The 13,929-nt window shown below is 40.9% G+C and overlaps 1 long non-coding RNA gene across 1 annotated transcript in view; it reads left to right on the forward strand.

The window, feature by feature from the left end:
• Window positions 1-2,940: 2,940 nt before the first annotated feature.
• LOC129057741 (uncharacterized) overlaps window positions 2,941-13,929 on the forward strand; it is a 180,905-nt gene continuing 169,916 nt past the window's right edge. The window contains exon 1 of the long non-coding RNA XR_008522481.1: window positions 2,941-3,061. This is a non-coding gene — a long non-coding RNA (uncharacterized LOC129057741). The remainder of the gene's footprint in view (window positions 3,062-13,929) is intronic.

The following is a 13,929-nucleotide window of genomic DNA, read 5'->3' on the forward strand; positions in this document are numbered from 1 at the left end:
ACTATAATTTTTCTCTCCTGGATACAATAGACAAGTTAATGCAATGTAAAGAAAAGGATTTTTTTTTGCCTTTTGTGTTTATTTTGATTTTGAGCTGGAAAACAATGGCTACCTTTGAGAAAGAGAAAATAATATAATGGGTGAAAGCCAATTCCAGGGTCCTGGAAATTAGGATGGCATCACAGTGGAGCTCTGGGTGAGGCATGGGTTGGGTTATGTCATCCAGGCCATCCTAGAGGAACCCCACTGTCACTGCCAGATCAGAACCCCTATGCAAAGGGACAGAGGGCATCTCATTGCTAACCCTTACTGGGGCTTGTCTGAGTAATGGCAGACTCCAGCCTTTATGACCAAAGACCCAGATTGCCATCTGAGCACCTAGGCCATCCTACCTCATTGCTCACACAGCAGTCCCCAGCTCCATGAAGTTAGACTAAAAGGTATGCAGAAGCCTCACTGTGGGGCAGGAGGGACACCTTTGCCACTCCTCCTAGGGAAATCTTAAGTTAGGAGCCCTTAATTCTAAATTTTACGCTCCTCCCCCCACAAGAATAACATAGTGTTTTGAAAAGAATTAATATGTGCCTAATTTCTGGATCCATTGTAGTTTTAACATAATGAGCTGAAAGGTAGGACTTTGAATTTTACTGGGACTGTGCTGTGCTTTAACCTTGCTCTTTGGTACAATATCTTTAATATAAATCTATATGTCACATACGCTGCTGTTACGTTGTTTTCATATAACCATGTTTGACACCCCATTTGACAATGTCAACATTCACAGTGGTTCCTCAATGCATTTGACAGTATCAGCCCTTAAAATGTTTTCACAATACTTCCATGTAAGCACATTTGACAGGATCAGCAGTTGAAATGTTACACAAAACTATGTATTTGCAGTTCCGAATACCAGCAGTGACTGTTTTCACAATATCTGTACATAGTGACTGCTCATTCATTCGGTACACATCTTGTTTTTCTTTCGAGAGCTTATGAAACACCAAGCTCTGTGATAGCTTTTTTGACGTTGCGTACAAAGATCATTAAGATTTAATGGACACTCTCATGAAATTCCAAGTAAACAAAAAATCAAATAGCTAATAACCAGCATTTATTGAACGCTTACTGTGAGTCAGGATTTGAGCCAAGGGGTTTTCATGCAGCAACCCATTTCATGCAGCTACAACTGAAGAGATAGGTTATAGCAATCCCATCTTACAGATGATGAAACTGAGGTGCTGAATTGATAAGCAATTTGTCCGAGCAAACAGCTGGATAGAAGTAGAACTTACTGCTCTCAGGCTTTCTTTCTTTACTGTGTACTTTTCAACTTGGAATTAATGAAACAAAGAATGTGAACATTGTGAAGAGAGGATATAAACAAACGAATGAACATTCATTATGCCATAATTATTATAATGGTGTGGGATTATAAAAGTGCCTTGAGAACAAGGTAAAGCAGGCATCAATCTCTTGGGGACATTGAAGGAAGGCTTCAGGAGAGGGAAATATTTAAAGGAACTTCAAAAGCTTAATAGAGTGGGGTCAAGTGGAGAAGATGGGAAAATGCAAAAAATGTTTGTAAATTCCAGGAGGCACTTAATGGTTAAAGAATGGGGTCAAGTTTAGGAGGCCTGGAAGGTGTGTGAGACAGAAGCAAGATTGAGAAGGACTTTGAATGTGTCAGGGAGGAAAAACTTTTCTTCTACCCTCTTAGGTTCAGTTACTAAACCTGCATGCCTGACAAAAGACAGATGAACAGGCGAAAAGGCACAAAATTTTGATTAATATTTATGTGAACATGAGTCCACAGAAAAAAATCAGCGAAACTCAAAGAGGCAGTTAGACTCAGGGGTTTATATACCATTTTAACAAAGGAAAGAGAATTTGGGCTTTGAAGGGATGACAAATTGTGGGGAAGTGACTAGGAAATACATGGGGGAACTAATGGAAGACAATGGTTATTTTAGTAAGGTCTGTTATGCAAATTCATCTTGGTATTGACTCCCATCTCTGGTGATAAGAGTCACTCTGCTCTCCCTTCCTAGTGCAGGGTCAGAGTCACCTTCACAAAGGAAAATTTGTCCCTGCTTTTAGGCAGATTCGGGGGTCAGAGAACTCTTCCTCCATCTGTTGATTCTCAATTGCCTTCAGCTCAAAATAATCCACATGCCAAAGGGGCATATTTCAGGGTGGCATATTCTGATCCCCTTCAAATGCCATGCTAAATAATTTAGGCTTTATTTTATAGCAATGAGAGGTTTTAAGCGTAAATGACATAGTCAGATTTGCGTGCTTGAAAACGCAAAATTGGGGGGTTGTTAGAAGGGAAGATGCTTCAGGCTGTGCGCCCCCTTGTGGAGAAGAGAGAGAGAGAGAAAGCGAGAGAGTTGGAGAACTGCATTGGGATTCCCTCCCTTCTTTCCATCTTCCTGAAGGAAAGCTGGGATTTCAATTTTCATCCTCCCAGGCGGCTGCTGTCTGGAGGCTGCTCCGTCTGTGCAGGGCTTATCGCTGCTGTTTCCAAGAGGCAGAGCCCCAGAGAGCCTCTTAAGTTCTACAAAGCCCACCTGGGGAGCAAGCAAACATGGAGCCTCCCCCAACCTCTTGAAGGATCTTAGGGGAGGCTGCCTGTGCCCTAGTGCACCCTTGCTGGGTCCTCAGCAAGTCTATCTTGCTCACCCCCGCTTTGCAAATGTTTAACTTCAGGATCCGGGGCTCTGGGTGACATGCAAGGGGGAGCTTCAACTTTCTTGTTTATTTTAGATCCCAGGGACGCCCCCACAGGTAGACGAAGAGGGTCCAGAGAAAGGTGGGGATTCCCTAACCCCTTCTTTCTTGGCACAGACAGGCAGAGAACACCTCTTTTCTTACCCCTGGGCAGCCCCAGGAAGTCAATCCTTCCACTATTCCTGCTCCGTGCCTCTCTTCCCTCTCCCCAGATTCCTGGGAGACTCAAAACCCTGTTCAACTCTCTCTGGGCTAGGTGCTCCCCTCCCCAAGAGGATTTCTCTCCAGAGCCGGTATCATCGCTTAATGATGTTCCACCAATAAGGGGAAGGTAATTGATTGTTAAGTGAAAATATAAATTGTAATTGAATCCGTCACATTTCAGTTTTTCATTATCGTGTGACAAGTCTTTTAGTGCATTGGCAAGGACTGCAGGGATCAGGGAGGGCTGGAGAGAGAGAGATAAGGACAGTTGTCTTCCGTTTCCTTATCCAGTGTGGTAGGCTTGCATTTTCAAATTGTAAACTGCCTCACTGGGACTTTTGCACACATGAGCGTGCATGGGTGTGCACACAGCTATGCACTGGGTCAAATGAATTCATATTCAAGAACTGAAGTGGAATGCTTACAAGTCCTCAGCTGCGATGTGTAGGTCCAGTTTGAGCTTCAGTTTTGTATTTCTAGCTTCCCACCGGACGTTCAGTTTCTTTAATAAGTTCATGCTGTCCCAAGCGTTGTGCTGCAGACACTCACTGTTTTGATCTAATTTAGTATTAAGGAGAAAGTATAGTGTGGTGCTTAGGAAGTAGACTTGAGAAACAGTCGGCTTGTATTAGTCTTGTGGTCCCGCTGCTTACTAGCTGTGTGTCCTTGGGCAAGTTTCTAACCTCTCTGTGCCTCTGTTTTCTCATCTGTAAAATAGGGATAATAATAAATATTTACAGTTTAGGGCTATTGTGAGGATTAGATAGGGTTAGTTTAGGTAAAGCAGTTGGAAAAATACACATGGTAAAAACTGATACCAAATGATTTTGATATCAGGGTCATGCTGGCTTTATCAAGCAAGGTGGGATTTTTTCCTTCTTCCTTTATTTTCTGGAAGTGTTTGTGTTAAGTTTGGCGCTCCTTCCTCCTTAGTGTTTAATAAAATTCATAGTTTTAATGACAAATCAGTTTGTTTCATAGATATGGGGCTGTTTATATTTTAAAATTCTTCTTGTGTACATTTTAGGTTGAGCTTTCAACAAATGTTTCTCTTTTATCTAAGTCAAATTTGGAGGCATAAAGTTGCTCCTTTTATTATATTTGTCTATAGGATCTCTGAAGATCTTCCTTATTTTACTTCTGATACTGGCAATTTGTGGTTTACTTTCTCCTTTATTTCTTGATCATTCAAACTGAGGAGATTATCAACATTATTAAGTTTTTCCAAAAAACAACCTCTGACTTTGCTGATTGTCTTTATTGGTTGTCTCTTTCCATTGCATTCATTTGTCTTCTTATTTATTATCTTATTTCTTGTACCTACTCTGGGTTAATTTACTCTTCATTTCTTAGCCTCTTTTTTTTTCATGTCACTTATATTCTTATTTTTTATTTTTTATTTTTTTAGCCTCTTAAGGTCGTGGTTTAGATCATTGCTCTAATGTGTTTCCTGTTTCCTGAGACAGGCTTCTCAAGCTATACATTTCCTTGTAAGCACTGCTTTAGGTATAGCCTACACAATTTGAAATTGTTAACATTCCACTGAAAATATTCTGTGCTTTCTTTTGTAATTTATTCTTTGATCTCTAGACTATTTAGCAGTATGTTTAATTTCCAAATATTGGGGAGATTTTTTTGGTGTGCTATTGAGATTAGTATCTAATTTAATGCTGTTGTCACCAGAGAATATACTCTTTACGTTATTGGTCTTTTGAAATTTATTGAGACTTTCTAATGGCCTAGCATATGGTTTTTTGGGACATTTTCTGTGCACTTGCAAAAAAAAATGTATATTTCACAGTTTTTGGTCTGTTTTATAAATGTCAATTCCATGAAGCTGGTTGACTGAGTTGTGCAGATCTTCTATCTGCTCTCTGCTTTTTTTTTGTCAACTTGTTCTATCAACTATTGAGAGAAGAGAATTTAAAGTCTCCATTTGTCTTTGTGGATTTGTCTATTTATCTTTTTAGCACAGCCACTTTTTGCTTCAGATATTTTGAAGCTCTGTTTTAAGGTGCATACACATTTAAGATGTTTATATATCTTTAATGGACTGAAACTTTTATAATAATAAAATGTCCTTTTTTATCTCTACTAGAATTCTGTGTCTTGAAGTCTACTTTAATATAGCTACACTATTTTTCTTATACTTAATGTTTGTGTAGTATATTGTTTTCCACATTTTACTTTCAACCTATCTGTGTCTTTATATTAAAAATATGTTTACTGAAAGCAACATAAAGGCTTTTCTTGCTTTTCATTCAGTCTGATAATTTCTGCTTCTTAAAAAGAACATTTAGTTAATATGCATACTTACTGATATGATTGCTTTTAAGTCTAACATCATGTTATTATTTTGTATTTTCCATTCTGTCTTTTGTGTATTTTTATCTTTTTCTCCTTTATTCATTCTTCCTTGTTTTGTGTGAATGAAGCATTTTTAGTATTCCATTGTACCTTTACTATTGATCTTTTTGTTATACCTATTTGTACTATTTTTAAAATGATTGTTGTAGTGATGACACTATTCATCTTTAACTTATCACAGTCTTCCACTCCCATGGTGCTATTTTTGCCCGTTAAAAATTATGGATGGTTCAACCCCAACTCTTCTGGAAATCATGCACTACATGTTGAGCACCCCGATCCGAAAATCTGAAATCTGAAATGCTTCAAAATCCAACACTTTTTGAGTGCTGACTTGATGCCACAAATAGAAAATTACACACTTGCTGTCATTTGACAGGTCTCAGTCAATATGAGTCAAAAGTTTGTTTCCTGCACAAGATTATTAAAAATATTGCATAAAAATCACCTTCAGGCTATGTATATAAGGTGTATATGAAACGTAAATGAACTTTTGTGTTTAGACTTGGGTCCCATCCCCAAGATATCTTATTATTTATATGCAAATATTCCCAAATCCAAAAAAAATCTGAAATCCCAAACATTTCTGGTCGTAGACATTTCAAATAAGGGGTACTCAGCCTGTAATATTATTTCATGGATAATGTAAGAAATTTATACAGTAAAATTCCATTTACCCTTCCTACACTTTGTTCTTCTATGTTTTTTACTTCTACATATGGTATCAATTCCATAATATGTTTTTTAAATTTTTGCTTTATATGGTCTGTAGGTTGTTAAAAGTGTGTGTGTGCGTGTGTGTGTGTGTGTGTGTGTGTGTGTGTGTGTCTATGGATAGATTTAGAGGGGAAGAAAGAAAAAGAAAGAAATGAGAGACAGAGAATAAAGGAAAAAAACTCTGAAAGGTATTTACACACGTTTTAAAGCTTTTATGGTCTTCTTTATTCTTCTGTAAAGATCCAAGTTTCCATCTGGTATCATTTCCTGCAGCCTGAAATACTTCTTTTAATATTTCTTATAGTGCAAATCTGTTGGCAAAAAATTCAGATTTTGTTTATCTGGAAAAGTCTGTATCCTACCCTCATTTTTGCAAGGATATTTTGCTGGATAAAGAATTCAAGGCCAGCATGATTTATAATACTTTTGTCTAATTAAACATCTCATTAAATTGTTTTCTGGACTCCACTGTTTCTAACGAAGTCAGCCATTCTTTGTCATGTATGAATATCATGGATCTATGTCTTCCCTTTGATTTTCGGCAGTTTGACTGGTTGCCAAAGTGACGGTTTGGTTTGTTTTGCCCCTGCTTGTGGTTTATTGAGATTTTCTGAATCTTTCAGTTGATGTAGAATTCTTGGCCGTCATCTTTTCAAATATTCCCTTTGCTTCATTCTATCTTTTTTTCTGGGACTTTGACTTCATATATGTTAGACCATCTGATATTGTTTCAGAGATCTCAGATGCTCTGTTTCCTTTTTTCTCTCCAGTCTTCTCTCTACCTATTTTAATTTGGATAATTTCCTGTTTTCTAGTTGACAAATCCTCTTTTGGACTATATCTAGTTTGTAACTCTGTCAAATGAACTATCCATTTCTGAGATTGTAGTTCTTTTATTTTTTTTTTTTAGCATTTCTATTTTGTTCTCTTTTATAGTTTCCCTCTCCCTAGACAAATTCCCCATCTTTTCACATATTGTCCACAATTTTTTGGATCCTTTAATGTATTTATCATATTTTTTTTCCCCCAAAATCCCTGTATGATAAATCCAACAACTGGACCTTCTCTGGATCTGATTTCATGGCTCTTTTCTTCGACCATGGTAAAACTTTCGCGGTTCTTTGTGTATCTCCTAATTTTTTTTTACTGTGTGCAAAAACATACATATAAAAGGACTGAAGGGGTAGAAATAAACTTTATCCCCAAAAGGGGCACACCCCTTTTCCTGCAAGGCTGGTACTGCGGAAGGATGAGTTAATCCCATATGGAGTTGAGCTGAGCCTTGGCTTTGTTGCAGCTTTGGTCAGATTTAGTTCCCTTCTAGCTTTAAATGTTTTGAGGGTGTCATCAAGACTCTCCCTCCAGCAGGGCTTGCAATCTGAGAGGAGGTGAGATTTGGAGATCTCTTTAAGCCTTATAGGTTTCTGAACAATGAGAAACTCCATTTTCCAACCCTATCACCAACTTTTTGGGTCACTGAAAAATTTTGTATTTTTTTTCCAGTCCCACCCCTGGCTTTCTATTCCTTGGGAAGTTTCTTTCCATCAGGCTACCCCACTCCTGGCCTTTGGATGGCTACCGCAGGACACTATGTGAAGACCTTCACAGTTTTAAGGGGGTTTCCCCTGCCTACTCGGTCCCCGCTTTAGTCGGCTGTTCTGATCACTGGATGCAAGTCTATGGTGTCTCAGGGAGATTTTCACAGTTCTCTTTCCCTGCCCCTCCCCACCTGCAATGTGTCTCAGTGTGTTGCACTTAGAGAGGGCCTCACGTGCCTTGGGAGGGGAGATATCTTTCAGGTCTCTGCCCTGCCCCAATCTTTAATACACTGCTCCCATACACTTGGTCTAGGTCTATGGGAAATGTTTGGGGGCTGGATACCGAGTTGTTCTGTGAAAGGGATCCCATGGACCTCTCATCTTTACCAGCTCACACATGGCCATGGGAGGCTTATAAAATTCTTTGGTTTGTGCTCCTTCTTTTACCACCCCACTAGGGATGACAGCAGCTGTAGGTCTGTACTCTCCAAGAAAGGGCTCGTTGCTTTCTGGAATTTAACTCATTTAGGTTTGTTGACATCCTTGGCTCTCTAATGGGCTTAAAAACTGTAATTTTGTAGCCTATTTGGCTTCTTCCAATGTTAGAATGGCAGTGACATCCCCTTGTGACTCTACATCCTAAACAGACATTCATACTTTACAACTCTACTCTCTAGAAGCATTCACTGAGGCAATAGCACGTTTCATATCTGAACGGTGGAAGATTATTTAACTCCAACCAATGGTTGTTTCATTCTTCTGACAGCTAAAGATCCAGCCATATAGATGCAGACATCAACATTCTTAAATAAAGATTTTCATTTTTCCAGGTCATTGCTCCTAACATTTGGAAAGCAATACCGAGAGGCATATTAATCTGAATAGGCTGATTTTTGGCTAGGAAGGTTTGATAAAGCAAGTTATTTTCTCTCTGACTTTGAGCAGTGGTTTGAACCAGTTCTTCAGCACAGCAGAGACCAAGGCACTCCCTTTGCCCTTTTCTATGAAGGCAAGGCCCATTCTCTGGGGAAGGAGGGGGATAGTTTCATAAAGTAGAAGAAGTATCTAGGTCTTTTTCTATTCTTATTTTTTCTGTAGTCAGTGACAACTGGTCTAAATGGTCCCCAGTATTCACCACCCATTTGACATAAGAACAACTTCTACTCTAACTGGGGTTTGATTTATTCTGGAAGTCCAGTCTGCCTTTGTTTGGGTTTGAGGCTCTACTCCTCATGGTAACTTGACATCCCACAATGTCCTTTGGGAGGAGTGCTGAGGAACCACTAGACACTGACAAGGTAGCTTAGGGGGCAAAAGGGCTCAGTTAATTAGGAGGAGGTGGCAAGTGTGCACCCTGTCAAAAATCGCAGCTATTGCAAGGAGTACTACAGTTCCTGTAAACCCTTGAGCTCTATTAGGAGAAAAAAAAAAAAAAGGTAGGTAGGCATGGTTACAATGCCAGAGGTAATGAGCCATTTTTCATAGTATAGTAATAATTTTAATTAATAAAGATCACTGCATAGTTCTTGACACTCACAGATGTGAGCATTCACCTAGAATGTACTTAGGAGGGTGTGTGTCTGCACGCATGCAGGCTGGAGAGGCCATTCCACTCCACGCTCCTGTTCTACACTCCTGGTATCAAAGCCACTCTCTGGGACTTGGGTTTGGCCTATAATGAAGAAGCAGGAAGAGCAAACTTCAGGCCTATTTCTAGAGAAGGATAGAAACTCTTTAGTAGTATGTCTAAACAGATCCATAAAAGTTAAAAGAGGCATATTTCCAACAACTTTATCATAAAATCAGAAAAAAAAATTATCTGGAACTACTAGTATAACACGATTGAGATGCTGGTGATATAGAGCATGAACTCTGACCCCAGGTCAATTTTGCTACTAGCTTCGGTGATTGTCAACTAACGTTACAAGCATCTTCATAGATTTTTAAATCTACTTCCACTGACTTCTTATGTAGTCTCGAGGAAGCCATCAAACTTGTTTCTATTTTTTTGAGTGTGGTCTTCAGAGCCCTACTTGATGTTGCCAGTTGGATGTCTAATACCCAACTCAGACTGGACAAGTTCAATTCAGAGCTCTTGATTCTTTCTCCGACTTCCTTAGCCCCAATTCCTTAGCCCTCATTCACCTGTTTTAAAGCCACAGATCTAAGCACCACCTTTACTTTTTTACAATTTGTTTTATTCTCCATATACAAACCATGTGCAAATCCTGTTGGCTTTACCTACGATGTATACCCCAATCCATCCACAATGTGAATGCATATGTGTGTGCAATGTGCATGTGTATGTGTGCATATATGTGTAAGTGTGTTTATATACATATATACATAAGTATATATATTTTATCCCTCTCTCCTCACTGTTTCTGTAGAATATGAGCGAAGATCTTGACTATCAGCTTTGTCTCTCTAGTGTTTAGGACACTTTGAATATCTGAATGAATCTCCAAAGAAACATCTGGAATTGTAGTCAGGGATTAAATATGTTCTACACAGGAGACACCAAGCTCCAGAGAGGCAGAATTATTTACTTAATTTTACTGGAGAAATAATTTATTAGTCCAAACAGATACTGGAAAGATGCCTGGCAATGATAAAGAACATGAATTTAATGTTCTTTGGGCCAAGTTTGCCTACTGACAGTCTAAGGTTCTGATCTGGCCTGTACAGTGTTATAAAATTGTTGAGTTACTTGAAAACATAAAACAAAGTGGATTTTCTGTATCTCTTGAAAGTGTGGTTTGTCTGGCAACACAGGATGTGCATTCCTGTCTAACAACATTCTGATGCTAGAGCTGAGAAGTGGCTGCCCTTGAGTCAAGGTGCTATTCTCCAGGTGGCCAAGGAAGATTCTGTCCCAGCCCATTTCACTAATTTGCATGACCTGCCTGGTTTCTGTGTGTCTCTGAACCTGAGACCCTGGTCAATCTGGATTTCTACAGACCCTCCTATGAACAGACAGGTAGCAAGAACTTCCCTAGCACCCTTCCTTTATCATCAGCCTGGGGTCAGTCTCCAGTTCTAAATGGGCACATGGAGATTTGAGAGCCAGTACCTGGTCCCCACGTAGGCCTGGTCACATCATACCACAACCCAGTATCTTCCTTATTCTCTGGTTATGTCCCAGACATTTTCAAAAAAATATGGTGAAGAGAGAGTGCCCAGCTAGTGTTAACCACAGCCACCACTCTTGGAGACATGACTCAAAATTAAGACCTGCTAATTTGGTCTTTAGGGTCATCTGCCAAGGACTATTTTCACTGGAAGGAGTCACGGCTCAAGTGCTATGCCCTTCTTTGTCACCCCCAGCCGGGATATTTCCTCCTCCACTTCCCTGGGCCAACATAACACTAGTGTCAGGCACGAGGGTCTTTGCAATCAATCCTTCATCCCCTTCACACTTGTATGCTTGGGAAGCTGGGACCCTTCCAGGAAAAGAAAAAGTATACCTGGGTCAGAGTTGGGGTGTCCCTCATCCCATGTTCTTGTCCTCTCAAATATGTGGCCAATTTCCTGGAGATTTCTGTATCCCTCAAGGGTGGCAGGAGGTCAGACTTCTATGAGAAATTACTCCCTAAGATGAAGTGGTGAATCTGAATTTCTCTTAATGTTTATACAACCATACTGCATAGCTGTGGAGTCTAGGAGATTTCCCTTGGGTTAGAAATGCCTATTCATTTTGTTATATTGGTGGGTTATGCTAAGTCACAGAAGGAATACAAATAGATAACATGAAAGCAGCACATGCATGGCATAAATCTCAGACTCAGATGCAACCTCCACATTCCACACAGTGGTCACATCTCAGCCGTCTTCTCATTTATCCGATTGTTGTTTTAGAACATCCAATGATCAATATGTTTCACTCCTGTCTGGGAGGCTCCAGTAATGAACAAAAGACATTGGCTGCGGAGAACGCCACTTTCTACGATTACAAGCAATTTGCTAGTTTTCTCAGAAGAAGAGCTTAAGAGGGTTTCATGAAATGTCTGCTTTCAGAATCATTAACTATTGATTAAACTCCCCATTTTACTTTGCGCAAATTCTGTTAAAAAGAAATAACAGGGTGAATAACAGTGCTGACCACCGTGCAATCACAGGCTGGCGCAGCCTAAGTCAGTGCGTGATGTGCTCAGTTTCAGGCTGTTTGGAAAGGAGAGCTGATTGGGAGCATTCACCTGTCCTGGGTACCCGGTTTCTGTGACAGCTGGATCTTTCACTGTTGAGCTCATCCTTTATGTTGATTTCTATTAGTGAATTTATAAATACAGCCTGAGGAATGCTACCCATCCCTCAGCTCTTGAACCATCATTATGATCCAGAATGGTAAATTCTTTGTAGGAGTCACCTTGGTTCAGTTGGGGAAAAAATTACTGATGCGCTTTGAAAACGTAGAGTTTGAGTTTTTTTTTTTTTTTTTTAAATATAGCTGAATAGGATTTTAAGAAAGCAGAATTATAATGTGGAGTGAAAAGAAAAGCAAGAGGTTGGGTTGGAAACTAGGTTATCAGTACAATGCAGAAAGGGAAAATAAATGCTAATAGACTGCACATATGCCCTTCCCACTAGATTAGAGACCAGGAGGGCACCTGCTGGATTCGGCCCGTTGTGTGGCCGAACAGAACACAGGGTCTGGGCTATTATCCCCTCCACAGCCCCTTGTGCCACAGATGGTTCTTCTTGCTTCTCTTATCGGGCCGTGCATTCAGTCTCTGTAGCTTGATCTCTTCCTCCTTCTTCTGCTCATACAAAATGGATTGATCTGCTGAAAGAGAGGGGCTGGAGAGCGGCTCTCTCAGGGGGAAAGGGGAGGGTGTGAAGACAAAAGCTGGGGAGGCCAGGTGCAGTGATGTGGTGGCGAGGGAAGAGAGAGACTCAGTGCCTTGCTGGGGACAGCCCCGTCAGCAGTCAGCAGCCTTGTCTCCCCTAGGCCTCGAGCTCAGCCGCCTGGAAAATGGCCTTGTGCCTATGTGCTCTGGACAGCCAAAGCTCTCAGGTGTTGAACAAGCAAGCAGTGCTGACTGCCTATTCTCCCTTCCCTGGGGAAGCTGAATGTCTAGGGCTGGCATTGCTGGTGGTCCCCTCCCAGGAGACCCAAAGCTCTGCCTTTGAGCTGACTGACGAGCTGCAAATTCAGCAAAGGTGAGCAAAGTTGAGAAGCATGGCCTTATGAGAGCCAGCCCTCCCAGGAGAGCCAGCTGTCCCAAGACAGCCTACCTGGAAGGATGGAAGGGTCATTCCTCAGGGCTGAATCCAGAGCCCAAGGTGTGCTGAACACAAGTCTCCTCCTGATCTGGATCCGCAAGAGGTTGTATGGCTGTGATCACATCCAGGCTCCTTCACTTACAAGCTGTGGGGCCTCCAGATATTTGCCCAGCTGTATTCATAGTGTTACTGGTGAAGATTAAATGGGTTGGTCATGGAAAGATCTTAGAACAATGAGTGGCTTAGAACAATACCTTAAAACTTAGCTATGATTTTCATCATCTTCATGGTCATCATCATCATCATCATATATCAGAACCATTTTCTATTAACATTACGTATTACAATGTACCTCCGTATGAGACATCATGGCATAATTGAGAGAACATGGACTTTGTGGACAGGCAGTTTGAGACCTCACCCTGACACTCAAATCACACAGTATTTGTGTGATTTTTGGTGTGTTACTTCTCTTTTCAAGCCTCAGTTTCCTAACTGTGAGGTGGGGCTAATGCTATAAATTACCTAGTACAGAGCCTGCACATTAGAGCAGTTCAATATGTGGGAGCTGTCGCTCTTCAGAGTAGCCCATGCAAACACATGTTGTGTGTACCTGTGCGTGCCTGTGTGGCGTTGAGTCTGGGTGGTCAGTTTCTGTTGGTGTGTGTTGAATGTAGAACCTAGAAGCAAGTGTCCGAAACAGCAGAACAGACTGGGACAGGGAGAGGCTGGCAAGAAGGAATGTAAGCAGAATCAGAGACAAGGACCTCAGAATTCCAGTCCTGGTTCATTGCCCTAATACCTCTTTCCCTTCTTCCTGTGGCAGGTGCCCGTGGGCTACAGGCCTGGGCCTAATGGGTCAAGTCCTGCTTGTGGCTCCTGTGAACCTTCAAGCACAACTTCTCTCTCTCCTGGAACGAGCTGCTTTGTGTACTTTGAAGCCCCTGAATGCAGTTTGGGGGGCTCTTGATCAGGGAGTTAAGAGGTCCAAGTTAATCCTGGCTCCCCATCAGTGGAAAATGAGGAATAGCGCAAGGACCTTTTTCTCAATGTGCCTTAGTTTCACCATCTGTAAACAGAGGGCTGGGTCAGACAAATCCCATATCCCCTGTCCCCTACAGCAAAATCTTACATCCAGATGAAGTGTGTC

The sequence above is a fragment of the Pongo abelii genome, chromosome 12 (genome assembly GCF_028885655.2).
Source record: "Pongo abelii isolate AG06213 chromosome 12, NHGRI_mPonAbe1-v2.0_pri, whole genome shotgun sequence".
Lineage (NCBI taxonomy): Eukaryota > Metazoa > Chordata > Mammalia > Primates > Hominidae > Pongo > Pongo abelii.